This window comes from Gallus gallus, chromosome 2 (assembly GCF_016699485.2).
Source record: "Gallus gallus isolate bGalGal1 chromosome 2, bGalGal1.mat.broiler.GRCg7b, whole genome shotgun sequence".
Taxonomy (NCBI): domain Eukaryota; kingdom Metazoa; phylum Chordata; class Aves; order Galliformes; family Phasianidae; genus Gallus; species Gallus gallus.
Window position 1 is genome coordinate 118,283,691 of NC_052533.1, and position 27,294 is coordinate 118,310,984.

The following is a 27,294-nucleotide window of genomic DNA, read 5'->3' on the forward strand; positions in this document are numbered from 1 at the left end:
AATATTACTTATCCTGCCAGCGCTATTAAGCTCTCATGAGCCTTCAAAACCTAATTTAAAGCCAAGACAGTTCAGATACTCTAATTCTAGGCCAGTTATTCAAAGCAAACTACAAATAACTCATGTCCTTGCCATTCTAGTTTAATATGGACTTCTGATATGAAACATGAACATACGCTTCCTTTTCAGACTTTGATAATTTTATGTGGTAGACTTGGCATTTTAAAGAACAGAAGTAATTTCCTGTTTTTCATTCATTGCATTATTATACAAGAGACAGCTTTGAGTGCTGTGTACATGTCCCACTGGTGGGCCCTCAACCTCCAGAAATTCCCCAGAGATCATATGGCACAGGTCATTATGCACTAGCATCTGGAATGTCACTGGAGAATCTGAGTCCCTGAAGACACTGAGCAAGAAACAATATTTTATTTAGAGTAATTATGTCTTAAAATGAATGCCAGTGGAAACTATTTAAAGACAAAATAAACAATCAAGAAAAGTGTTATCCTCACCAAATCCATACTCGTGTAAGTATGGCCTTTGTAATCTGTAGATATTGAAGTGTTTCTCTTCAAACCTTCCTCTTTGATGTCACAAAGGATATAGTCACTCCTTTTACACTCCAGAAGGAGGATGTTCCCTTCACATAGACCAATCTATAGAATTGATCACCTGTGCTACACCATAGAAGTGAAATTAAGTCTTACAGAATAGGAACAGTGAAAAATCATTTGGGACAGTACACGTTTCGATGTCAGGGGAATTAGATCATTAATGTTTCTTTTGGTGCAGTGTCCTGATTTCAGCTGGGACAGAGTTGATTTATAGCATCTGGTATGATGCTGTGCTTTGGTTTTAGGAGAAAAACAATGTTGACAACACATCAGTGTTTTGGTTGCTTTTGAGCAGTGCCGTACAAAGCCAAGGATGTTTCAGTTTCTCAGCTTCTTGCACTGTTCTGCCAGCAAGGAGGCTCTGGGGCACAAGGAAATGGGAGGGGACAGAACCTGGACAGCTGACCTAAACTGATCAAAAGGATATTCTATAGCATATGACATCATGCAAAAAAAACCCAACAACAACAACAAAAAACCTTGAAAAATGGTTAGGAATTGTCTGGGGGAGAAGCCACTGCTCGGTGACTTACAGGGGATCAGTATGTAGGTGGAAAGCAATTCCTTGTGCATCACTTGTTTTGTACACACACACATATATATAAAATTATCATTACTATTACCTTTTTTCTCTCCTCCTTTTCTGTCTTAGTAAGTAGTTTTAATTTCAATCCATAAATTCTACTTCGTTGTTTTTTGTATCTTTTTTAAGTACTCTTCCCTGTCCCAATGGGAGGGGAGCAATGAATGAATGACTTTATGATGCTTAGCTACCTGCCAGGTTAAACCACAACATAAATGCATCTTCTCTGCTGGCCAGAAATGGTTCAGTCATTGTGGCAAGGAACTACCAAAATTTCTTCTAGGCTAGCCTTTCTTTGCTCTGGTTTCCAACATCAGACAACTGTTCTCGTTTAGGTTGATTCCTTGCATTTTGTAATTGCTCAGCAATGACACTTTTGCATGTGCGGTAGTCATGATCCTAATTAAAAAAATGAATGACACTACTTGCAACCTGCAGTATGTCTATTCTCCCGAATTACTCCTACCATCTGAATATATCTTTGAAGTGGAAGACTTGCACCATAGTATTTGCAGACTCAACATGAAGAACATGCTGTGAAGTATTTCCTATTTCAATATTTCTTTGTTGAAAATTATGTCTGGCATGCATACAATCTATACAAGGGTTGGAAATAAGAGAGAAGGAAGGAAATTATAAAATAACCAATACTTGAAAAATCTGCACAAGTCTGGATTTTTTTATACCGCACATAGAAAATGTGAGGTGTATGTTTCTTCACTTTACTGCAGTATTAGTACCTCTGACTACAATAACCACAGAAACCTCAGAAAATAAATGGCAAGTCTCAAGTTTCAATGAATAAACTTTGGGGAAAAAAAAGTGCACACACACACAAAAAAAAACTGGGAAGATACAACTCAGTATGTGTGTGCGTATATGCGTGTTGCAAAAATACTTTGATCTTAATGTAGAATTGTTTTACTTTACTAAACTATGTGCCCCTTAGCAAACTGGTATGTAAGTAAAACTTTAATTGAAAGACAATCTTGGTGAAAACTGATATTTCCCTTACAGAGTGCCTCCCCTGAGACACTAGGTTTATTTGAGAGTTTTAAATTCCACATGTGGAATATTTTACTTTGACCTGCAAGAGCAGTTTGTTAAGAATAATTTCCCGCTATTACTGTACTTTGCATAAAACAGTTACTGCTGTCAAGTTTTTACCTTTGCACAACTGATTTCAGAATTTGTGTCTTAATAAACTAACAGTACAATAAACCATTATTGCTACTACTGCTATACTAGTGACTGTGGCCTTTGACTTCATTCAAATATAATTTATGTTAGGAATAAAGATTTTTGAGTCTTTAGGAATTGATGAAATTTTTTTCTGGATTTTTTTTTCCTGTTGTTTAAACATAATTTTTGGAGAGATGTAAATGTACACATCATTTTACAAAGGCGGTATAAGATACACTCATTACCCTGAAATGTTCATAGTCTAAAATAGAAAAACGATAAATGAAGACCAGGCTCAGGAAAGCAATTTATACAGAGTGGTGTGAGAAAGAAGAAAGAAGGGGAGACAAAAGGAAAATTGGAAAAATATCTCCTTGTTGAAGGTGAGATCTCATGGAAGCTGTAGACTGCTTCAGTGCATTATCTGACCAGTGACACATACTCCTATCTGAGTAAAAGTGAAAATAAAAAGCAGGAGTAGAAGGAGACAGAAAGGCTACAAAATAAAAAGTTTGGGAAGTACAAAGGCAGTGAGTGAGAGTGGCAGACTTTAGGGCTATGGACAGGGTCATTTGAGGCTGACTTGCATCTGTGAAAACATCAGATAGTGTTCCCTAAATATTAACTAGATATATGTCGAAGCATCTTTTCAGCTTTGTGAATGATATTCCAAGCTAAGGTGAAAGCATTCCTTAGAATGCCAGCACTACTTCTTTCACTACTGGACAATTTACTTCAACCAGTGTAAATTAACTTTTCCAGAAGACATAAAGAGCGATCATTCTAAGCATGAGTGCATGTCTTCTTCCTATTTTTGCTGGCTTTACCTTTAAAACCAATTGTGAAACTTCTCTCTAGTGAGTCTGAAGGCAGAAAATCAGGGTGTAACCTTTACTCCTTTTGCCTAAAGACATAATCTAGCACCTCTTCCCCATTCTTCTTGTTACTTAGTAGGGAATAATAACAAGCCCCTTATGATGCAACATGTCAGGAGCGCTTTATTTTCTCAGTGGTGCATTTTGAATTGCTCCATTTCTGGTACAAGTATTGGTATCTTGTTCAGAATATGCTTTGTGCTAACAATGGATGCTTCAAACAGGGGTTCTGTCTGGCATTCAGCTGTGACTGTACTACAGGGGTGACTGTCCAGTCTAAATACACAGCAGTACAGTAAGTGGACAGGCTGACAAATAATTGTGCTGTCTGCTGTTTTTGCTATTAAAGAATTAATCTATGCACTGCATACCAGATAGCTAAATGCAGGCCCCATCATAGAGTTCATGAACTAGTGCAGGCACTTTCTCAAGAGCTGAGAGGCTCCTCTGGAGGAACATCATTCACACACACACCCCAAATTTCTGAGAGCATGAACATCCTGATGTTGTGTGAAACTGTCAGACATGTTGTGCTTTTCTCTTCTGCCTGTTTGCAACAACTTGCTGTATAATTAGTGAAAAATTATTGCTATATTTTATTAATATTATTACAGTTCTATGAATTTAAGAATGAGATATTTGTTGACAATGTAGAACATTTAACATTCCCACATGCCTAATCTGCTAGAAAAGATTGGTTTAAGTGAAAAAATGTGCTTATTCATGTAGCTGGAACATAAGAAGAATATTTGAAATATAAGACCAGACGTTTTTGCAAACTGTTAAAGAAACGTACAAGTGAAAATATTGACTTTGGAGCACAAATGGCCTTTGAAGAAAGTTAACCTGGAAATTATCGTAGGGAACAAAATGGTAAACTGCAACCACAAATACCAATTTCTATTTTTTTAACCCATTGAAGCAATAATTTAGCTGTGGTGCAAATTAAAGAATGGTAATCAGAAAAGGAATGCTTATAAATTGTTTTCCTACTTAAACTGACATTCAAGACCCTCTGTTTTCTTTTTCCTACTTGGAAGCAATAGTTAGACACAATGTCCAAAGCAACATTCCAGTTACATTTTTCCGACTGATAACTTCACACTTTGAAAAGGACCTGACAAAAATCTAAGAGGTTCCATTACTGAATTTGAATATTTTTTATCTACTCAAGTTCTCTGAATCAAGTGTATGAAAACCTGAATCAAGGGCTTTGTAAAATGCTACTGCAAAAGGTAAAAATATTTCCATATATTTTCTTTCCCACATCTTCATTTTAGCTTCCTTTTCCACTATCAAAAGCAACTGTTTTTCTGAAAGGCAGAGTGAAAAACTCAGGTTGCTAATTTTATGGCAGCTAATAATAAAGTATTATGCATTTTCCAAGTACAGAACCTTTGAAATGTTTTCTTCCCTGGCATCTGATTTATGTTTTTAAATCAGCTTTGCCTAACAAAACTAAATTATAAAACAAAGAAAAAAAAAAAAAGATAGACATGTACTGTTTAACATGGCTGTACTTCTCACTAGCAAGTAAATACCATTAAGAATTGCTGTTTACACAGTCAACTCCAAAATTAAAACAAATAGTCTTTAATTGAGGGTGCTTTTGAACACTGATTCCAGCAAAACTGTCTGGGACATTTGTTACAGAACGATCGCTGACTATGACTTGAAAACATGTAGAACCTGTTTTGTATCAAAGAAATTGGCCTTGTATGAAATCTATTTTACACTTTTTGTCTCTGCACTCTATCAGATAATGCAGCATGGAAGTTCTGTACCTGTATGGAGACAAAGCGAGCCAAAATACTTTCAAAATCAGTATTTCTGGTTGTATGACTTGCAGGGCCTTCAAACACAATGCTGCTTACATAAATCTAGTCACAACCTGGATGCTAGATCTGGGCAAAGAGCTGGAACTGTGATCACTTACAGGAGTAAGTGTAAAAGAAAACATCACCCTATCCTATCAATGTGATTGGGTGCAGCAGGATTTCCTCTAATTTCCTCTAATTCTGATGGCAAGACAGATCAAACTGTCTTGGGAATTCAGATACTAAAGGGTTATAGATTGTGATTCCGTGGCATAACTAGATCTCAGGGAGTAACTCAAGTCACACCCTGGCCAAAACATAACGCACAATAAAACAAACACCAGCAATTTGCATGTGCATATGTTTTCATTAAGGTAAGAATTACTAAGAAATAAACACTATAGCACTGGTAAGACTTGTCCAAATCAAGAACATGCTTGCAAATTGGGCATCCTGACATAGCAGAGAACCACACTGATATGCATTATAAGCATATGATATATATATGATTTTATATGATATGCATATCAATGATAAGTGAAGAATTTGAGACCAAATTTCAATTTTTATATCAGGGGTAGACAATTCTGCAGAGACCTGCTTTTGTGTTGTCTGTGGTGGGCGCGGAAGTTTCAGATCATTGTTTTCTGATTTTTGTTTCGTCTGTTTTTTCATTTTGGTTTTGTTGTTAATGGTGGTATTGTTTGTTTGGTTTTTTTTTAAGTTTTTTTTGTTTGTTTGTTTTTGTTTTTGTTTAACTTTGGAATAAGTTGGTGGTGATTCTAAACAGTCGCAGCCAAATTGAATTACGTAGAAAGCACAGGAACAGGACAGCAGCTAGACAGACAGCCCTCCAGAAAGAGTAGCACTTTCCAATACCTGTAGCTATAATCTGTAGCCATGATTAAAAATATATAAAAAACAGTGCCTTGATAAACTTTAGCAGCAAATCAGGTAATGGATGCTTTCAGATTTACCAACCTAGTTGCTTTTTATGATGGTATAACTGCATCAGTGGACATGGGAAGAGCCACTGATGTCATCTATCTGGACTTCAGTAAGGCCTTTGACACTCTACCCCACAACATCCTTCTCTCCAAATTGGACAGATATGGATTTAATGGGTGGATTGTTCAATGGATGAAACACTGGCTGCGTGATGGAGTCCAGAGACTGGTGGTCAGCGGCTCAATGTCTAGATAGAGATTGGTGATGAGTGGTGTCCCCCAGGGGTCAGTACTGGAACAGGTAGTCTTTAATATTTTTATCAGTGATACAGACTATGGGGTGAAGTGCACCTTCAGCAAGTTTGCTGACGCCAAGCTGTGAGGTGCAGTTGACACACCAGAGGGATGGACTGCCATCAGGAGGGACCTAGACAGGCTTGAGCAGTGGACCCAGGTGAACCCCATGAGTTTCAACAAATCCAAATGCAAAGTCTTGCATCTGGGTCAAGGCAATCCCACTACCAATACAAGCTGGGGAATGAAAGGATTGAATGCAGCCCTGCTGAAAAAGACCTAGGGGTCCTGGTGGATGGGAAACTGTATGTGAGCCAGCAGTATGCCCTCACAGCCCAGAAAGCTGACTGTGTGCTGGACTACATCAAAAGAAGAACAACCAGCAGGTCGAGGTAGGTGATCCTGCCCCTCTACTCTGCGCTGGTGAGGCCTCAGCTGAAATACTGCGTCCAGATATGGAGTCCTCAGTACAGGAGAGACATGGACCTGTTGGAAGTTGTCCAGAGGAAGGCCACAAAAACAATCCAAGGGATGGAACACCTATTCTATAAGGACAAGCTGAGAGAGCTGGGGCTGTTCAGCTTGGAGAAGAGAAGGCTCTGAGGTGACCTGATAGAGGCCTTTCAATATCTAAAGGGGAGCTATAGGAAAGAAGTGGACAGATTCTTTAGCAGACACTGTGGTGATAGAACAAGGGGAAATGATTTCAAGCCTAAATAGAGTAGATTTATGTTACATGTAAGGAAAAGGTCTTTTACAGTGAGGGTGGTGAGGAACTGGAACAGTTTGCCCAGAGAGGTGGTTGATGCCCTATCCATGGAGACTCTCAGGGCAAGGCTGGATCAGGCCCTGGGCAACATGATCTGACTGTGCAAGTCCCTGTTTATTGCAGTAGAGTTGGACTAGATGATCCTTAAAGGTCTCTTCCATCTCTAAGGATTCTATGATTCTATGATTCTGATTCTACTGTATAGTTATGCATGGTTTCAGATAATATAGAAGAGTAATGTTATTAGGAGAGAAATGTTATTTGGGGCTGTGTTAGGAAGAATGTTACCAGAAGTTTGAGTTTGATTTTTTCTCTTTATTCTCACTGGTGAGACACACTTGGAGTGTTAGGCCCAGTTCTGAGCTCCTTAGTTCTAGACAGACATCGATTTGCTGGACCAAATCCAACACAAGGTCACAAAGACCTTTTAGAGACTGGAGGTTTTTTTATATGAGAGGATGGGAGAGCCATGACTGTTCAGCATGGAGCTCAAGGGGAATTTTATCAATGTGTATAAAATCCTGATGAGAGAGAATAAAGAAGATGAAACAAGGCTTTCCTCAGGAGCACTCATGGACAGAACAACAGGCAATGAGAACTACTGAACACGTTGGAAATTTCTCTTAAATGTAGAAAAATCTTTTTACTGTAAGGGTGGTTGAACACAGGAACTAACTGATCAGAGAGGCTGTGGAGTCTCTGTCCATGGAGATTCTAAAAATCCACCTGGGTATGGTCCTTTAGATTCAGGAAATGGAATAGCATCTGTATACATCTGCATTAGTTAATTGAATAGTTGAATGGGTAAAGGATACTCTGTGTTTATATTACCAGAATCTGATTCATTCAGAATAAAAATTTAAATTAAAAAAGCTTCAAATGTGGGTAATTTTAAGCCAAACTAAAGCATGTTGAATATGAATATCTTATTTTAAAGGCCCTTGCTCCTAACACTGCAATAATAGCAGTTTTTATGTTGAGACCTAGTTCATTGAGGCTACTTCACAGTAACATGGAGAATTTTGCATTTAGATTGTCTTTGGCTGGAGAAAACCACACTTGAATCTAAACCTGTACATTAGACACTGATGCAAGTGCTGCATTTGAAATCTCTATGTCTGAACATATATTTCCTATCCTACCTATCGAAGGTGAAGATTCTATATGAAGCTCTACATAATATTCTATTCTATATATAAAAAGAAAATATTTAGAAATTATTTATGCTTAGTATATCAACTTAATTGATTGCATTCAAGATCTTTTTGTTCCTAATGGTAAGCCATATCTTCTGACAAATTCCTGTGTTGAATTTCACACAGAATCAAAAAAATTTGAAGGTTGGAAAAGTCCACTACGATCATCTAGTTCAACCATCAACCCATCACTCATGCTCACTAGGCTATGTCTCTGAGTGCCATAACTACAAGTTTCTTGAAAACCTCCAAGGATGGTAGCTCCATCACCTCCCTGGACAACCTGTTTCAATACCTCACCACACTTTCTGAGAAGAATTTTTTCCTCATATCCAACTTGAACCTCTTCTGGCATAACTTGAGCCTTTTGTCCATTTTTGTAGATGGGCATCAAATTAGCAAATCTCCAGTCATCTGGGATCTCCCTCTTTAACCAGGACTGCTGATAAACAATGGAAAGTGGCTTGGCAATCACTTCTGCCAGATTCCTCAGTACCCTCTGATAGATCCCATCTAGTCCCATGGATATTTTATCATTTAAAATAACTTGTCAAAACAAAGATGTATAAAACTATTTATGCCACACATTTTTCTATCCCATTATTAGTCCCTAGTAGCAGGAAAAAAAAAAAAAAAAAAAAAGGCAAAATATTGCTGTATTGTCATTTTGCTATGAATTTTCTATGAATGTTCTATGAAGTTATTATTTTCTCTCAAAGACACTGACATCACACAACACACTACTTAGTTAATCAAGATTTCAAGTGATTCATTCTCTCTTGTTTTAGTCTAATTGAGATAAGCAGTTACCCTAAGTTTTAAGGACGAAAGAAGTTGAACCCTTTACCTAAGGATAAGGTATAAACACAATTTCCTTTATATCATTTTTTCAGGTCAGTCACAGTCTCTTGAAGGAGAACAAAAACAACAGCAAAGAACAACAACAACAAAAAAATAACAAAACAAATCATTCACTTCCTTACTATTGTACAGGCACATTCTTTTCGCTGATCAAATTTTCCAGCAACAGTTAAAATGGCAACTTATGGTAGCAAATTTTTATTCTGTTTTTGTTTCAGCTTTTTTTGGTTTTATTTGAGCCTATAGGAGCACTGCATTTCTAGTTTGCTGATCTGCCTTTGGACTGTATGTGCATCTAAAACACACACAAGCAAAAAGTGTTTTTATTTTCCTTCTTCCTTTAAAATTTGCAGAGCAAAATACTTTATTTTAATGAAGAATATATTTTTTTAGATAAAAAATATAGATATACTTCTTTGGTATAAAATCCCCAATATTTATAATGTACTATTCTCTTGGTATAGCTATTGGGTTAACAGAACCAGATTTTAGGGACTTGTGCACAGTCAGCACTGCTTTGCCATGGCCATGAAATTCTTGGCAAACATAAATGTTCTCATTCTTTCGAAATCTTATTTTTTAATGAACTACATCAAATGAATGCCATCAAAGAAAGATGTGATGTGTAATAATCTGATATATCTGATAAAAAGTCTTGGATTTTTAGCAGTCTCACTGGTAATATGAATTAAAAGCTGAAAGAACTTATCTCAAAAATCAACAGACTGACATACCTTATAGGAAACCCAACTTGATTTTAGCAGAAGTCATACATTCAGACTTGAGGAAGTTTATGCCAAAACATCTATGTTACTTTTTCAAAAAGTTCTGATTTTCCTTTGTTAGCTTCAGCCTTTTCCTTTCAAATAATCTCTACAGAACTGTTCTGGAGAGAATATGTAAGGATTACTTGCAAAGAAATGTTCACCTAATATGAAGGTACTTTGAACTATCAGAGTATTGGCTTCCTGGTAATGGTTTGCCACATCGATAAGTCTTGGATTGATTTCTTTATTCTTGGATGTAGCACTATAAACTTCACCCAGTGGAATTCCGTATGCATCGCTTTATCTATTCCATACGATATATGTAGGTTGCTTTGAAAGTAGTGTCTCCATTTCCATTGAAACAACAACAGATACAGAGAACAGAATAATACTATTTGATACAGCAGATTCTCAGCTACAAAACATTGTTTCTCAACATCGTCACTACCATTAGGTATTCATTTTCACCAGGGATGAACAGCAGTCTTCATGCCTTGCTTGTTAAAATTTTACCAGTTTAGGTAACCCAGTGTCACTGTTGCTACTGCTGAAACGGACCACCACCACCTCACTGTGCTCACATCCACTGTTTGGTCTCTATTAACATTCATCAAGCATCAGTGAATGTCAATGAGTGCCCTTATTTCCACATGGAAGAATTCAGTGACACACCTTTGCTTCATACACACTTATTTGTCAGATGCCATTTGTCACACTGCCTCTCCGCTGCCATCTGTTGTGTGACAACAAAATGTAATGGAATATTGGCGGGAAGGTTCAGCCTCTACTGCCATACCACCAGCATCTGCCTCTGACACTGTGGTGCAAAGTAATAAAATAGGAGGCATTACTTTAGCTGTAGGCCTCATAACGCCACACAGTAGTGATAGCTCAGGTGCTGGACACACTGAGCACAGTCTAATGAATACTATACCTTTCATCTCTGAGGGTTTCTCTGCTCTCTCTTCATTTTCTTTCAGGTTCATCAATTTGGTTTGAGAATGTTATGCACTCAGGTTAAAAAAAGTCAAGGAAATGGAGCACACATATGATATATAAGATGCAGAACCCTGAAATCACTTCCATGCTGTGTCAAGTTGTGTGTTTGTGCATACAAGTTTTTAAAAGGATTATGTACAAGAATGGATGTGAAAAACATCCATTAGTAATAATTTCCGTGAGATTAAAAGGGAAATAATTTTCTAATAAATCATGATGTGTCTGTGTTTGCAAATTTAAATATTTTTTGACAAAAATATATTTCACAGGTATTATGATGAAAAGCCAGATACAGCTCTAGTTAAAAAAAAGAAACAACAAACAACAACAAGCAAAAACAGACCAAAAACAAACTACAGAGCATATAACATAAACAATATGCATAATAGAGCAGTAGAGGAAATTTATTCCAGTTTATGATGGAGAGTCAGAAGTCATGCATAAATATATTGTAACCATCTAAAGTTATATATATATTTTAACAGAAGTAACTTTTCTTCCAATACTGACTTTATACATAGTCTGATAGAGACAGGACAAGATGGAATGGCTTTAAACTAAAAGAGGGAAGGTTTAGATTAAATGTTAGGAAGATATTCTTCACTCAGAGAATGGTGGAGCACTGGCACAGGCTGCCCAGAGAAGATGTGGATGCCCTGTCCCTGGGGACGTTTAAGGCCAATTTGAATGGCACTCTGGGCAGCCTGACCTAGTGGATGTCTCCCAAAGCAGGGGGGCTGGAACATTAGTTTCTCAGTTATCCTATTGTTGTATGATTCTATATGAAAATACCAGGAGGTATTTTCAGTGAAGATCTCTGAGAACAGTAAGAGAAACTCTGCCAGAACTCAGGTCTTAACTGTGGCCTCCATGGTACTCATTCTTCCTCTTTGAAGGAAGAACTTGTCCAAGGTTTCCTGATCTCGCACATGAACTGTTTTGGTACTTTGGTCAAAAAAGAAAACATTATTCTGTAGTTGATACAGTAAAGTATTTTCACTTAAATGTATTTTTAGAGTCTGGATTTTGGTGCTGTATATTTACATATCATTTTGAGGAAAGTACAAATGTCATTATGTTCTAGCATATTATTTTAAACAATCAAAATGGATACGGCTATCTCATTTATTGCTTTTGTCATTCTTTAACACTATTATAGTATAAATTATATATTACATATACTACAGTATATATTATTGTTATTACAATATTGCTCTGAGGTTAAATTTAGTAGCATTACATGAAGTGCATCCTCTTATTTGTGTGAATAGAATAAACATTGTGACTGGAACATAGCAAGCTCCAGCACTTCCAATGTGAAACTGAAGCCAAGAACATGGAAAAGTACCACAAATAATCCTCATAGAGTATTTTTACCTATGACTGACTCATCTTCTTAACTATTCACTTAAATTTGTATTTACAGGATAATTAAAGCAAGTGAAAAGATTCTCATCATACTGGCTTGTTAATAAAATGTAATCCTTAAAAAAAAAAAAATTAAAACCAAAAACCAGTCCAGAGTATAGCTGCTTACAAGCAAAAAATCTGGCATGCCAATTTTCACCTAATTACTAAAATTAATTCCTTGTGTTTTTATTTTTTAAATATTGCTACAGTAGAAAAAAAATCTATATCTCACTTTGTTTTAGTGTCTGCAACTTGAATTGTAGCATTATCTATGGCCGTGATTTTTATCAGTAACATCAGACTGAGCAGGCTTTATCTGTCACAAGCAATATGAATTCAGTGTATTGACTACTTCCTATCTACACAGTTGCCTTTTAAATAACTTACACATAACCTATCTAAGACAGTCAGTAGTTTGCTTGACAGGCATAGTATTCATTGTTAAAGAACTGATTCTAACTGCACTGACTAGCCATTTTGTCACGTCCTGTATAAAAACAGGAAGAAGACGTTGGACTGTAAGATATGACAGAAGACTGACCTCCCAGAGGTAGTTAACAGTGCAGAATATACAAGCAGAAAATGGAATCCAAAGCAAAAAGCAAGTAAGGGCTTGCTTTCTCAAGGTATTTTGATATTAATCGGAAAAATGGGGTAAGGAACTGGGGAGGAATCATTGACTAGAGCTTGACTGCACGTGATGTGGTCTGTACCCTAGGCTTTCTAGCTATTGACAACTGACAGTTAAGTACTGTGGTACCTCATTTTGCAGACTTTCAGCCAGACATTGGGCCTTCAACACACACCAGAGCAAAAGTCTGAAAAGCATTTGTGCTATTTGTAGGGACTTTTTCACCCTTTCATTTCCCAGAAATGACAGATAAATTGTCAAGCATCTTTAACATGTTGAGGAGTGAGCCGTCTATATTTTGACTTGAAAGACTCCTCAATGTATGTTGCAGGATATAGAGGCTGCAGTTCTACATCTTCATTTTACTCTATCCTTCACAAATAGAGTTAATTTGGTAATCTTATTCTGAAGATGGATGATCAAATATTTAAGTCTGTTCCCATTCTGCTCCCCATAGCAGCAGGGATGTGAATATTGAAAGTAGAGCCTTTGCTAATTGTCAGCTATAGAAGATAGCTAATTCACAATTTCTGCTGCCATCTTTTGTAATTAAGGAAATGTAATTAGCTTTCTTTCAATAGTAAGCTAAATGTGTACATTTTTATTGCACTGGTTCAACACTGAGTTATTAATTTCTTTTTTTAATTTGTTACTTAATTGCTGTTATAGATGTACCTCAAGCTGAGTTACAGTCTACATATACCCAGAAAGAACTTTATTCTAACAGCAGTTGCCTATTGCTTTGTATTAATGATATTCCCACTATTGCTGCTAGCTGTAATATTTTGGACAATTCACTAAATCATCCAGAAATGGGGAAAAAATAACACTGGAAACCTGTAGGCCTTCTGAAAATGTTTTGATATCATATATATTCACAACAGCCAGTATTAACTAAATAATTAAATTCATAGAAATATACAGTAACTGTATGTGGAAGGTCTAATAAAACCCACTGTGCTTGGACATTCAAACCAGACAGCTTACTGCATCGAAAGGACCAAGTTTTGGATAGCTGGCATTTGGATGGTTGGCAGCATAATTTACATTAGGCATAAAGTGGAATGTTATGCACATTAAATCACCTTATGGGAAAACTCGTGGTTGTAAGATATCTGTGTTAGAAAGGGATAGGAGGCGATTAAGATTGAGGGCATCTGCCTGCAGGGGTTTTTCATGAAAATAACATTTCAGGTTTCAGGAAGAGTCAGAAACCAACACAGCCTTAATGCATGGAATGGCCATATCCTCTGAAAATGTTCTTCCTCCTTTACAGCCTGTGGTGGTGTCTTAGTTTCAGTTGGGACAGAATTATTTTCTTCATAGTGTCTGGTGTGATGCTATGTTTTGGTTCTAGGACAAAAATAACGTTCATAACACTGATATTTATAGCTGGTGCTAAGCAGTATTGTACAGACACAGGGCTGTTCTCAGAGAAGGGTTCAAGGAGCTAGGAGAGAACATTAGAATTAGGACAGCTGACTTAAACTGGCCAAAGGCGTATTCCATGACATATGATATTATATGGTTTTTGAAGGGGTGGGAGTTCATGTCTCTCTCTTCTATTCACTGGGGATCTAGCTGGGCATTGCTCTGCTCTGTGGTTGGTGAGCAATTGCCTGTGCATCACTTGTGATATATATTCACATATACACATATCTATTATCCTTTACATACACATGACTATTATCCTTTTCCTTTTCTATACCTTAGTAAATAGTTTTTTCTCAACCCATAAATTCTACCTGGTTGGTTGTTTTTGTTTTGTTTTGTTTTGATTTGATTCTCTCCCCCATCCCCCTGGGAAGAGTGAGCAAACGACTGTGTGGTATTCAGCCACCTGCTGGGTTAAACCAAAACAGAAGCATATTACACATAAGTTTTACTCCTGTGTTTTGAATTTGTTGTAAAAAAGTGCTACATTGCACTAAGATGCAAAATGATTTCAAAATACTGATAATTCCTCCAGATGCAGCAAACTCCTTTCCATTTAAACTCAAAGGTCACTTTAAAGCCAAAGAACTCGAATATTTGCTTTAGCAGCAGGAGAAAGTTATATTCTCTGTTATACAGTGAATTATTTTTTGATAGGATAGTAGGAACCTAATATTGCATTCTTAGATGTATTGTCTTACAGTGGGATACTGAATATGAATACAGGAAACATACGTGTATATACATATATATGCAGTTTGTATGCGTGTATATGATCATCTTGCTTTATTCTGTGTTGTGTAGGTAGGAGACAAGCAAAATTTATGTTTTGAAGGGAGAACACTTACGTACCATTTCTGAGGCTGTAATACTGTTTGTAGACTGCAGTCTTTGATTTTCAGCAATCTCCTCTATAAGAGGTGCCTTGCTGTGGAAATGGGACATTGGTTTTAAGGTGTTTAATGTACTTGGAGTGGGCATTGTTGTTTCCAAATGGGAAAAAAATAATCTAAGCAGTCCAAGATGACCAAGACACATAACTTAAAAAAGTATTCCTTGTCCCAGGTGCCTCCCAGCTTGGAAAATACTACACTTAAAATCAGAAAAGTGATTGGTCTTGAACCAGGATATTTTTCTTCCCCCCACAGGATTCAAGAGCTTGCATCACTGAAATGAGAACAAGGTGAGATACAAGAGTTGAATTCCATGCTTATTAAAAAGATACATAAGCAAATAAAGAGTGAAAAATTATAACTTTTAGGAGTATGAAGTCCAGAATTCTACAAATCTCTGTAGCTAGAAAACAATTCAAACAAGCTTGGTCTTAGTTATTAACGGCTACCTTATATCAACCAAAGCACTTTTAGAGAGAATATATGATAGAGAACATGCCAAAGCTGCAGGAATTTTTGAGTTCTGGTCTCTGACCAGTACAAGCAACTCACAGAAATTCTTTCAGTTTGCATACCTATAAAATGTGAGTAAATGTTAGAACTGCTGGGCACTATGTGGGCATTTATAAGGCATAATGTGACGCTGCAGTAATCCCTGTACTTCTCATCTTCCAACACTGTTGTTAGTGATTGAAGTACATTACTGAGAGACTATCAGAGTGCCTCAGCACTGCCATGTTCCTTGTAAACTTCAGGGGCATCTAAAGCCTTCTTGAAACAAATTCTGGCTATTTTGGTACTGAATTTTGCATACTAAGGGATACAATTTTTTTCTAACATCTTAGGTAAGAAAATTATTTTTGACGTTTGTTGTGTATCAAATATGCATGTTTTATTTTAGAAAGGTAATTCTCTGTGTATTTTGGCATTTGCTTGTGAAAGTGGAACATTCTGAGTTGGAGCAATAGCCGCAGACTATCTATCCACAAAGACCTTGGAACATTCAGCTGAACATTGAGGGCAATATTTCACAAGAAGGTGCTAAGCAGTACTAAGATTTTGGAAGAGTCAGAAATTATATTTTTCTTGCCAGGCAACCCATCCAACCATAATGAAATCCCACCTCTTGCTGGGATGGAATTTTTGCAATGCGTGGTTTGTGTAATATAGACTCTGCTTGTGTGCAAGAACATATTTGATAGTTGAACTTCGTGCTGAGTCTTAGCTTCTTCTTTCCAGTTCCTGACAACCTGAAAAACTGTAAATTTATTTTGAAGTATCTTTGCCTGAGCTACATTTAGAACTTGATTCCACAACATGCTGAAGAAGTATCTTTACCCCCACAAAATTAGAGATCTGAGGATGCCATGTGTTATTCTAGAAGACAAATAAAAGAATTGTCTAAATCCACAGTACTGCTTCTAATCACATTTTAACATAGATTCAGAAACAATGCATAATCCTGTGCACTTATAAAATTTTTGTTGAATATCTTGCATATCACTATCTAGCAATATATGTATTACTTCTTAAAAACAACCTTTTATAATTATTGAGCCCTGACTTGTCAATCTTAACTTCACTCATATTTCCTACTTCTGAGTGCCAAAATGCACAGCTTTTATGTTGTTTGGCTTGTGGTCAGCCCACACAAGCAGTAATCTAATGAGAAATTAATGGCCAATATTTATTCTAAAAAGTCTCCTATATTTATTCCAGATAGTTACAACATCACAGGAGGTTAAAAGGCAAGAGCATTAATTCCAGAACCTTTACAACTTTGCCTTGCACATGATGTGCACCTCTAAATATAACACCAGATTTGGCATGAGGAACACAGGAGTGTTCCAGTTTCAATACTTCTAAACTTCAGGAAGTGCTGATCTATGACATATCCATCAACAACACCTACTATGTGAGAAATAAGTGCATTGTACTAGAAAATATCAGCTGCAACCCCGTGTATCTTGCTTAACTGCAGCTCAGATTGCTTTTGTTCTGTAAATCTTGTTTTAAAACTTATTTTCATAAAGCCAAAGTACGCAAATAAGTGAACTTTAAGGGGCCTCACTGGTGGATTTGAGATTATTTTTTCCTGACTTCATCATTTCTGCTAGGCACATGTTAAAATAGCATGAAAATAAATGAATGTTTTGCCTGATTTTGGCTTTCAAAAAGTGAATCTAGTTCATGCAGTGGGTCCCAGCTAGGGCAAAGCTAGGGATGAAAAACACATTAATGCCAGACTTGCCCTAAGGTGAAGCCTCAAAATTGCCAAAAAAAAAAAAAAAATTTCCTTCCTAAATTGTAACTGTTATTAGTATTCCAGAAAAAAAACATCTATGTGGTAAAAGCTGAGTCTTAGGATATACCTGTTATTAGTGTAAACATGCAAAATAAAAATGTTTTTATGACAGATTTAATAAGCAAATACAGTCATTTTTTAATTGGACCTCATTTTTTTATTTTATTATTTATTTAGTTAAAAGTAGATTTTTTTTTCCTGAACTTTCAGTAAAGTACTTAATATTCTTCTAGGGAAAAGTAAATTACTAATGCAACATGCACATATGTGATTAATGTGCTTGATAAATGCAATCATGGTGCTGTATTTGTACTTCTAGGAGGAATTTAGCATAAAATCTAATATTCAAAATGAATGAAATAAAAAAAAAAAGAAAGATTGAAGTCTGTTTTGCTGATCAATTTAAAATAATAATAAATAATCATCCTTTGAGCACTGTTGCCAGAAGACTTCCATTCAGATCAGATCTTCTTTTGTTGCTGTATCATGTCCTTTTATCAATGACTTGGAGAAATATACAACTGAATGAGACATCAGTACAGATATATATGTAAAATTTGAAAATAATGCAAAAGCTGTGACAGTATTAAACAACTTAAAGGACAATTGCAGTGAGGGTAAATAGCAGCCTTTCTGTATCTAAAGGGAGGGCTGTAAGGACTATAAGAAAGAAGAGGATAGACTCTTCAGAAGGGGCTGTTGTGATAGGACTCAGGAAAATGGTTTCAACCTAAAAGAGGGGAGATTTTGATTGGATATAAGGAAAAAAAAATATAATAAGGGTGGTGAGGCTCTGAAACAGGTTGCCCAAAGACGTAGTGAATGCCTCATCCCTGGAGACATTCAAAGTCAGGCTGGACAGGGCTCTGAGCACCTGATCAAGCTGTACATGTCCCTTTTCATTGCAGGGCAGTCAGACTAGACAGCTTTTAACAGTCCTGTTCTAGAATCCTATACTGTATGATTTTTTCTGTATATGGTATAGTTGATCATGCTTTCAGATGTAAGGTTCTCTCATAGTTTCTTAAAGTATACTGGTAAATCTACCATTTTGTCCCCCTACAGATTGCAAGACCCCTTCACTTGCTTACAGTTTTACCTAACTTCAAACATTTGAACAGGAATTTCCAATGGTTATGTGCTTTGTATTGGTATTTTTGGCTGTAAAAAAATGTTTACACTTATTTACCATCAGCTCAAGCATTTGTAAAACTGCAGTTCATGAAACCTCAATCTACAGTTAATTTTAGCAGTCAGATTTCCACTGGATTCTGTTAGCAAAGGATTAAATAAAGCTCTCCCAAAAATGGCAGTTCTGCAAGGTCCCTGCAATAATAGCCCTAAGTAAATTATCAGAGACAGCAGCTGTCACATGGAATCATCACCTGGTAGAAGCAGACAGTGCATAATTCAAACACAAAAGGCATAAAACTATGCCTATGATTGCCATGCATTGAATGAATGTAAGTGTGGAGAGGACCTCAGAATACTGAGTTTTCAAGTTGGACAAGTAGACAAAGACATGAATAATCAGATGAGAAAAACTGAGAACAGATGACACTGGGAGTGGCTAAATGGAAAAATACTACGTGCAATAGTGAGAGATGTTTGAGTTGACCAACTAAAATACAGAAACGAGCAAAAAAGAGTGGGCAGAGATCTGTTTTAGAGTATATATGAAAAGGAGAGAACTGTGATTCAGATATGTTGAAGCAACAAAGGAGGGATGATGGATTTGGCACTGAAGAAGATAAAAGAATTAGACAAAATAGAGCTAAGACTTCTAAAATAAAACTAGGTAAAAGGAAATGGTGGAAAGAATAGGTGGTGAAAGAGTCTAGGTTTAGGAGAGAAGAGCTAAGGACTCGAGAATGTAAGGACTGATAAGGAAATAAGAAAAGGGTTGACTTTTATTTTCTCTTCCAGTACTAAAGAAATTATCTTGAAAAAGTGTCAGTAGAAGCATATTGTGATAGACTGACCATGGCTGGTTGCCAGATGCCCACTCAGTCATTCTTACTCATCCTCAGCAGGATAGAGAAAAGATAAAATTAAAAACCTTGTGGACTGAGATGAAGACAGAGTGATTGCTTACCAATTACTGTAACTGAAGAGAAAAACAAACAAACAAACATATGATCAAGAAAAACTTTGATGAGGGAAATTATTTTAATTGATTGCTGGTTATGACAGATTTGGATAGTGAGAAGCAAAGAGAAATTAAAACAGCACCTTCCACCCACCCCACTCCTTCCCAGGCTTAACTTCACTCCTTCATTTATAACTTTTCTAGCTCTTCCCCACTGCATATGGCATAGAGGGGATGGAGAATGAGAAAAGAAAAACCTGCTCCAGCATTGTATCTTCCATGATGCAGGAGAAAACCTACTCTGTTTCAGGAGCTCCTCGTCTCACAGAGACCACCTCTGCAGTCCACAGCTACCAAACTTTGTCACAAGCACTTTGTGCACATATACATCTTGAGAAGCACTTCTCAGAACCTGAATACAATTTAGTATTTCTGGGTCTCATGGTCACCATGAAGACTGTATTACGAACCTCCCTGATGCGTCCATTACATACCTGATGTAAAGATCTGTGAATGTCACCGTCCAATGCTAGTACAGCATCATCTAAATGACTGCCAGCAAATCCATTAACTGATGAAGAAAGGTAGTTTTACAAGAACTAAGCAGACATTATAATCCTATATGAGCCATATTGTGAGCATAATCTTTGAGGACTTTGTCCAATGGAGTGATACTTCCAGTACCAAATGAATTGCCCTCTTGAACAGCAGTTCCTTCAGCTGAGTTGCCTTCCTGTCTGTAGGAACACAATTATTTTCTAGCAGGATCCTTAACGAAGATCAGAAAAAGATCTTGGCTTCTACTTTATCACTAATAATACTCTTTGAATATTGGTAAGCATTACTGTCTAATTGTTCACCCTTAATAATTTTGGTAAAGTATCATTAAAGACCTATATTCAAAAACCAAACAACATAAGCCAAGCAACACAGAAATAGCATGTGTTATGCCATTTCTGATTTCTGGTTAATAAAGAAATCACACCAACCCATCCAAATAACCAACCAACCAAACAAACAAAAAACCACAAAAACAAAACATGGAAATCACCCTAATTCTTTCCCTTTTTACATAGTTGTAATTTCCTAGACATTTAAGCCAGTAAGGCAAAGACTTGATAATGTGAATGTGTCTGAATGTGAAAATAAAACAATTAAGTTTCTTCATGGATGGATGAAGAAAACAATATTCAGTAAATTTAAGCACAGTGTCTTGGGCAGAGCAATAGAGAGAAAAAGCAATGGACAGGTTAGTCATGGCTGTCTTCTTCGAGCAGAGATGCTTTCACTGGATTTCTGATAAGGGAGTTAGCTATGGCTGTGAATTTTAACTTCTGTTATAAAACCAATATAAATTCTACTTGTGAAATTCAAATAAGCTTTAAACTGAGTTAAGCATTGCTCAGTGGGCATCCTATTGACAAAAATGAATTATTCTCAGTAAAAAGCATTGGTTAAATATAAATTATGTCTCTCTGAAACAACCCCCATAAAATATAGGAAAGGATGTCTTTACAAGCATAATAGGAAACAATGGATGTACATCATATGTAGCAAAATAATTATGGAATGCATCTTTATCACATATGGCCAATGTTTCCAATTATTTCAGTAAAGTAAAGCCATTTTTTTTCCATTAATGATGTTGCAGATAACTCACTCAGAGGATCATTACTGGTAGGAAGACTCTCAATCTCTTTAATGAGGAGTTCACAGGCCTTCAAATGATTCTGAGGTAATTATAAAATTGAATCAAAAGCAAGAAAGAAAACTTTTATTGTAGAGGCATATAACAAGCTAATGTGGAATTGAAGAGTTCCCCAGAGAGTGAATAAATGTGGGGTGGCCTGAGTGTGTTTTTACTTCTTACTGAATATTTAATTGTAAGGATATGTTGATAAACTGTTGCCAGTTTCTTCACTGAAGATAAAGAATATTATTTTCTCACACAAAAAAATTATGAACATGTATAAACGTGTGGATAGATAAAACAGTTTGCTCTTTGCCTGCAACATTATAAGCGTTTCATTTGTATATATATATTGCAGTTTGCAAATATTAATTGTTAAAATACATGTGTCTGAGTGAAGAGATGTCAGAATGCCTTCTGTTAATTCTAGAACATTTTTTGGTCAGCAGCAGAAGTATTGACAGTGACAATCTGTTGTTTTAATTAGTTTACTCCCTTTGTCTCATTATACATGATTCTGCAGTGAAGGGTATATTTTATGTATACCTTAATAGCCTATGGAATAGGCTGACAGATGAAGCCACATCAAAAGTTTCTCTTGAATACTCGGTTCATTTCTGATGTTCATGTCTCAGAATATGGAAGGGAAAAAAAGAAAGGATCTAAAGACAATGCAAATAATTAAAATTTTGAAAAGAATTGTACTTCATTCAGGAAATACATAAGGGAACAGAAAATACATATTCAATAATGAATAGTATAGAAAAGAGAAACTGTTTTTTTCCAAATTGATCCTGATACACGAAAAAGAAATCAATCAGATATAAATGAGAAACTTAAAGAACAATATTGCACAAAGCATTCAACTTTTATAACTCATTGATTCAAGTATACCAATAAGTAAATGTACACAAAAGAGTGTTGGAATGGCAAACTGCAACTTCATTTGTAAGTATTGGTATAACCATGAAACAAACCCAAAGCAATTTTCTGCTACAGTTTGTGAGCACACATCATCAATATCCATTTACCCAATTAGAGACCATACTGCTAAAACAGGAGTATACCTAGAAAATGATCTCTGTTCTTTTCTGCTATTGTACATAGCACCAGCCTTGTGGGAAGTCCCTTGTCTGAGTTCAATGAGCTCAAAACCAAGTTTAGTCCTTGGCTGTGCCTGTTGTAATGGTTTCTGAAATTACTTGCTTGTCCCATGCTGAGAAGAAAATAAATACATACATGTATATGTATCTATATACATGTAACCTATAACCTAGCTTCTGTATAACTTCTTGCCTTTTGGAAACTCTTGAGTAGTCTGTAGCATGAACTTCAATTCTTTACAACAGCCCACCTGAATATGACTGAATTAGGACACTTCTGTCCACTTCAGATCTAGACAAAAGGTTTTATAGAACATCTCACAATTCCTTTTGCACAGTAACATCCTTTCTAAAACCCAGGAAATAGATGACACATTGTTAAATACTTTAAGGATAACCATGACCTTAAGCACTGTTGGCATTAGGGTGTCTTTGTATTTTATATAATAGAAAAGGGAAAGAAGCCTGCCTATATCCTACTGTAACATTTTAGGAGTATCAGAGCTTCCAATGGCAGCTGAAGGAGCTGCACAAGTTCTGTGCTCGTGAACTGCACATGTAGTGTAAAGCTGGCATATTGTAACTGAGAATCAGAGCTTCAGTGTCTCACTTCAGGAATTAAATGAAGAGTATATCCGTTTATTTTTATGTGAATGCTGTAAGCATTGACTTTGGAAGGTTATATTTGAAATACTATACTGGAAAGTGGTACTGCAATGACTAGACTTTCTGGTCAGCTAAGCAGTATTGCAATAGATAGGGAGATTTTCATCTTCAAACAAGAATCTGCAAGCCCAGCAAAGCATGAAGGAGGAGCAGTAAGTATACAGCCTCATTGTATCTGACCTCCTGGTAGCCCTAAGATGCAACGCTAAACAGTGCACAGCCTGGGCCTAATTTACTGGGAATACTATTACAAGTTAAAATAGTACCATGGGAGAGTTGAGGTGTCTGCTCCCTTATAATAAAGATTGCTCTTATAAATCAGTGATAATATCAGACATTTTATATTGTCATGGACTTAAAAAATGCAATAAAAAGTGTGTCTGAAAGAGTTAATGAGGGAGTTCAAGAGCAATAAAAGATCACAAGACTAGCTGTTTAGCCCAGCCAAAAAAAATGGTGGTAAATTGTAACCAGGTGTCTCTATTTCCTGATTCTCAAAGCATTGCAAACTCAGCACTCTCTGCTAGAAAGGGCAACACACAGACTCATAAACACACAAAATTAATCAGATTCACCCAGCCCTAATATGACTTTTGGCTTCCCAGATTATTTTTATCAATTACAATTGATAGATGTCCCAAGAATCTTGAAACTGATGTAACTAATAAGAGAAAGCTGTAATATAACAGGAGCTCAGGTGGATACGACACCATTTTTTTGTTTATTTTTTGAGTGCTAAATAGCTTTACGTATTCTGTTACATTACAACACAAATAAATATATGGTACTTAATCAGAATATCTTCATATTCTGGCTTCCTAGACCCAGACAGGGGACTGTGTCCCAGTTCCAATTTTAAAACTCTACTGTGCTTCTAAAAGGTCTTTTGGCATGAGAAATAAAAGTACAGAGGGATTCAAAACATGGTTAATAGACTGCAGGGTATGATTCAGTCATTCACACAATAGATGCCTACTGATCCCTGTAAAGCTATAACATTTCCAGAAATTCTTTGTAGGTCTGGCAGATAAAATATTGTACTTGCAGAATACCTAGACTTGTGGAGAACTGACTGGAACCCATGGTATCTTGCAACATCTCAAATGACGTTTACCATCTATGCATGAACAATTGAATCAAAAAAAGCACCTTAAAAAATAGTAGATATCAACTGGGAAATGGTTCAAGTGAATTAGTGTTTCATTTATTCATAATTAGTTCTCAAGTTATTTATGAGATCATGGAACACAGAATGGCTTGTATTGGAAGGGACCTTAAAGATCATCTTGTTCCAACTCCTCTGCCATGGATATGGTTGCTACCCACTAGATCAGGCTGCCCAGGACCCCATCTGACCTGACCTTGAACACCTCCAGGGATGGGGCATTTACAGCTTCAAGGGGCAACCTGATCTGGTGCCTCAAACATACTCTCACACTCCACACTCACGGTGAAGCATTTCTTCATAATGTAGAACCTAAATCTCCTCTCTTTTAGTTTAAAGCCATTAATCCTTGTACTATTACTAACAGATCATGCAGAAACCTGGTCTCCATCTTTTTTTTTTTTTTTTATAGGCCCACTTTAAGTACTGGAAAGCTGCAATGAGGTGTTCTGAAAGCCTACTCTTCTCCAGGCTGAACAAGCCCAGCTCCCTCAGCCTTTCTCCATAAGAGAAGTGCTTCTTCAGATGTTTGAAGTGATTATTTGTCCTAGTTTTAGCTGGGACAGAACTGCTTTTCTTAAACCACGATATTATTGAAACTTCAAATTTGTGTCATCTGCAGTGATGTGAATATACCACTGGCATGAAATAAGCTCATATATATATATATATGGTTTAACATCTGTCAAATTGTAAAAACTGTTAGCCATTAAATCAGTGTAAAAAAGTATGACATCATGGTAAAAAAAAGATCATTCAGAAACACGAGTTGCTTAGTAGTCAGGTAGCTTTTGGACTAGATAATATTTGAAGGCCCCTCCCCTCCCCTCCCCTCCCCTCCCCTCCCCTCCCCTCCCCTCCCCTCCCCTCCCCTCCCCTTCCCTTCCCTTCCCTTCCCTTCCCTTCCCTTCCCTTCCCTTCCCTTCCCTTCCCTTCCCTTCCCTTCCCTTCCCTTCCCTTCCCTTCCCTTCCCTTCCCTTCCCTTCCCTTCCCTTCCCTTCCCTTCCCTTCCCTTCCCTTCCCTTCCCTTCCCTTCCCTTCCCTTCCCTTCCCTTCCCTTCCCTTCCCTTCCCTTCCCTTCCCTTCCCTTCCCTTCCCTTCCCTTCCCTTCCCCTTCCCTTCCCTTCCCTTCCCTTCCCTTCCCTTCCCTCCCCTTCCCTAGAATTTCCCATTCTTGAGTAAAGTCCACCGTATGTTTTACCACACAACATCTGTTTTTTTAAATGAAAGACAATTTACTCACAAATCTCAGTGGTTTGGAACTGGCATTTTTTAATTTAACACTATAAGGAATCTTGCTTGCATTTGTTCTCCTTGCACTGTTCATCTGAGAAGTATGTTTGCAGGCATGGAAGAAATTGAGCTATAAATAACAAAGGAGGCACTTCCAAATCTTTTTCAAGATAGACGACATTTTACAGCAAATGGTCTTGAAATAACTCTCTTTACTTTCAGAAAACAAATGCTCGTTTGTTGTTGTTTTTTGTTTTGCTTTTTTGACAGAACTTTTCAAGCTGTGTAAGCAACATTTTCACCTTGTGAAATGACATGTTCAGCAGTGGTATCCACAGAAGTGCCACTGTGATTTCTTTCACAAGATCACATCTTTGCTGACTTGTTGATACTGAATCTCTTCAGTGCAAGAAGTGCTTTTACTCACTGTAAGAGCAGAGCAAGTCAGAGACAGCCTCGTGAAACTGAATGCATTTATATTTATTATTATTAATCTGGCCCATGTGGCTAGATGATGTGCATCCCAGAGTCCTGAAGGAACTGGCTGATGTGATTGTCAAGCCATAGTATTTGAAAATTCATGGCTGTCAGGTAAAGTCTCCAGTGACTGGAAAAAGGAAGAAAACCACTCATCTTCAAGAAAGGGAGAAAGACCCAGGGAACTACAGGTCAGTGATCTTCATGCCTGTACCTGAAAAGGTCATTCAACAAATCCTCCTAAAAAGGAGGCATATTAAGGCATATATGAGACGAGAAGATGATCCGGAGCATGACTTCACCAGGGGCAGAGTCTGCATAACCAATTTGGTGGTCTTCTGTGATGGAATGACAGCACTGGTGGAAAAAGGAAGCATGATTGATGTCATCTTCCTGGATTTGTGCAAGGCCTTGGACATGGATTTCCAAGATGAAACAAATCACAGATTTTCCTGTAGTTTCCCTTTTCATTTATAGAAATCATAGTAAAAAATACATTGTTTCATATTTCACCTTAACATGGGATGCAGACATTATCTACATTTTGTTATTTTCTGTAAAAGCTTTTAATTCATAGAATTGTAGAATCACCAAGGTTGGAAAAGACCTACAAGATCATCCAGTCCAACTGTCCACCTATCACCAATAGTTCTCACCAAACCATGTCCTTCCACACAACGTCTAAACATTCCTTAAGCACCTCCAGGTTTGATGACTACATCACGAACCTGAGCAGCCCATTCCAGTGCCTGACCACTCTTTCAAAAAAAATAGTATTTCCTAATGTCCAGCCTGAATCTCCTCCTGGAGAGATTAATTCAATTAAGTATACCAAAGCATGAAATGTCCTCATAATTGCTTTTATTTTCCTTATGACTCAGATTATGTTGATATGAAGAAAAATGCACTTTAATATGCCTGCTCTATAAAATGGAGCTACAGCTGGTTGTTCTGGGACCAGGCAGGAGTGACTTCAGTTGGGAAGTCAAAGCAGGGAGGGCTTTGATAATGCTCAATGCTCAGGGACTCAAGGCAATAGTTCTTGCTCCCTACATTCACACCACTCAGAAATTCTCCAGATATGTCCTTACTTTCTCATTACCACATCCTTCCTGGTACCAGGTAATAATACAAAGATGTATGCAAAATGACAGGGGACTGTGGCAGAGAAGAGGTAACTGGTGCAGTGTTTATGCTTTTCACTGCTGAAATAAAGGACCTGATCAGAGCCTCTTTTCCAAGCCTATGGAAAAATTATCTTCTCCGATATGGAAAATAACAACAAAAACAC